Source organism: Echinops telfairi, unplaced genomic scaffold (genome assembly GCF_000313985.2).
Source record: "Echinops telfairi isolate 266 unplaced genomic scaffold, ASM31398v2 ScPeMD7_7469;HRSCAF=8507_0, whole genome shotgun sequence".
NCBI lineage: Eukaryota > Metazoa > Chordata > Mammalia > Afrosoricida > Tenrecidae > Echinops > Echinops telfairi.
The window spans coordinates 70644225-70647268 of NW_022111372.1; positions in this window are offsets into that span (position 1 = coordinate 70644225).

The following is a 3044-nucleotide window of genomic DNA, read 5'->3' on the forward strand; positions in this document are numbered from 1 at the left end:
CTGTCTCCCTCTCGGACTCTCCTCTCTCCCCCCATGCTCCGCCGCCACTTCCATGTGCTGAGGCTCTGGCCGGACTAAGTCAGCTCCGAAGGGGCCCGGGTCCTCCACTTCCCGTAGTGGGCCCATCACACGGCTGGGCGCCCATCTGGGAGTGCAGGGTACCACCGAAGAGGAGGGTCCCCTCCTAGAGGGTTAAAACGGGCAGCCCAGTAGTTAGTGTCACACAGCCCCGGGCGCTGCAGGTCTGTCTCGCCAGCCGTGGGTCGGTGTCCTTGGACCGGGAGTCTAGGTTATCAGTCTTTATGGGAGCAGATAGCCTCATCTTTCTCCTTAGGCCCTTCTGGTGGCTTTGAATCAATGTCCTTAAGGATAACAGTACAACGCTTTACCCACTAGGGCCACCAGGGCTCCTTGTAAACTCTCAACCAAACCAAACTCACTGCCATTAAGTCGATTCTGACTTACGGACTTTATAGGACTGGGTAGAACTGCCCCTGTGGGTTTCTCAGACGCTTTATGGAAGTGGAAAGTTTCCTCTTTCTGTCTTTTGCCCACAGAATGGCTGGTGGTTTCAAGGGGCTGACCTTGTAGTTAGCAGCCCAATGCATAACGACTAGCTAACCAGGGCGCCGCCTTGTAAGCCAGCATAAATAAATATTATTATTATTGAAATGTTTAATCATGAAGAAAAATAGAAAGAAGGAACATTTAAACGACACCTCGTCTGCCATTCAAACATGGCCATATTTTAAAGTAGTTATCTATTTTTTTATGCAGAGCTTCTCTTCTTTTCTTTATAACACTTGTATATATCATAGCATTTCCATCCTAGTGCAAATATTCACAAAAATAACATTTAAACTTATATAATATATCACTCAGTGGTGGTCCTGTACTAAGAGCCTTGGGCCATAGTGGTTAAGGGTTACAGAAGTTCAATATGACCAGCCCCTCCTTGTGAGGAAGCTGTGTACCCCATAAGGAGGGACAGGCTCAGAAACCCACAGGGGCAGTTCTGCTCTGTCCTGTAGGGTTGCTATGAGTTGGAATTGACTCAATAGCAATGAGTTTGATTTTGGTTTGGCTGTACTGTAATTTCTATCGCTAAACTCTACTTCCCAGTGTGCTATGGGTTGGGATGCTAATCTAAAGGTCACTGACTCAATCCCACCAGCCATTTCTGGGGAGAAAGATGAGGCTGTTTGTTTCCAAAGGGCCTTTCTCTTTGTTGCTGTCCCTCTGTGTTACCAAGCATGATGTCTTTCCCCAGGACCTGGTCTCTTCTGACAACATGAGCAGGCCATCCTTGCCTCCGAGGAGCATTCAGGATGGACTTCTTCCAAAACAGATTTGTTTGACCCTATGGAGCAGTTCTACTCTGTCCTATGTTTTAGGGTACAAAAGAGACCCCATTTCAAATATAATTTAAGAACATTTATTAAGTATTAAAAAGAGACAAAGTCAACACATCACTTGGATAAGGGAGACTACCAACAGGAGGTTGACATGGTGTCCAGGGTTTGTTGAGATACCGAGCTTTAAAGGGCCACGAGTGGGCAAAGGAAACTGTCACAAAATGGTGATTGGTGGCAGTTCAATACATCACAGTTACAGGTGGGACTACAGAAGCAGGGACGGAACCATGACTGAGACATGTACATTGTTCAATAGAAGGGCTCACAAGGTTGGTCCAGGACCTTCCAAACAAGGCAGTCAGGGCCAAACTGATACCATGAGTCATGATTATGTGACCCCCTGATAGTCCCCATTATAGTGACCTCTGTCCAGGACACACCTAGGCAAGCCCCTAAGGGAGAGACTCCCTGGGCTGGCTAGAGACCGGTGGAGCAATCCATTCTCCAAAGCATTCTGCTTGATGGCAAGATTATCTACCTCTTTGGGCATTGATCAGAAAGCATTCCAAGGAGGCTTAATCTCTATGGGGACTCTGTAAATGGATTTGGAGCTGTCACTACCATCCACACTCTTTTGCTCACAAGGATGCTCAGAACTTAAGCTCTAATACACCCACAGGGTCACCCAAAGTAGGAATCTATTTGATGGCAGTGGGCTTGGTTTGGGTTTTATCGGTGAAATTTGGATTTTCTTTTTGCATTTCTTTTTGTTTACATTTTTTTCTTTTTGCATTTCTTATACGAAGTCTGTTGCATTGAACATCTTTACACATTAACCCTCCCACCCACCACCCACCACCCCTTTCCAATTGGTGGCGTAGTGTTTACACATTGGGCTGCTAACCAAAAGGTCTGCAGTTTGAAACCACCAGGCAGTCTATGGGAGAAAGATGGGGCTTTCTACTCCTGTATGCAGCTAGTCTTGGAAACTCACAGGGGCAGTTCTACCCTGTCCTATGGGCTGCCCAGAGTAGGCTTCAACTCAGTGGCAGTGAGTTTGTTTTGGTTTGCCAACTATTGCTCTAGAAAGAAAATAGAAAACTTAAAACCCTTGTGTCTATGATCCAACTGCTTTTCATAAGAGTAATATAAAATTCCATTGAGAATGCTCATCTTACCTCACCTTCGCCCACGTTTAGTATTTTCATGTTAATCATCTCACCAAGTCTACCAGGGAAGGCATGGTCTCTCAATTTTTTTTCTAATTGACATTTTGGCTCTATCACTTATGAGCTAGCTGTGACCTTGAGCAAAGGAATCCCTGTTCCAAGAAACATTTGGTGTCTGGGCTCAACATTACCAGCTGTGTGACCTTGGGCCCATCCCATCTGAGATAGTTTATTGTGCCAGCCTGGGCGATAAACACAAGTGGGATTAACTGAAGGGCAGAGAGATAAATGCCTTGGTGAGTCTCACCTTTCTTGTCTCTTGCTCTTTGATCATCAGACCAGTGTGTGGCTGCCTTGCTTGTCCTGTGCCTCAATTTAAAGGCTACACTACCTGTGGGACGCCTAGCCTGTGGACTGTGCCGCTGTAAGGTCTCTTTAAGACTTCTCTGGAGCTGGGGACTGGCTGTTGGTGACCTGCCTTGTGATTGGCTGCTGTGCTGACATAGCCTAGCTCTCTCTA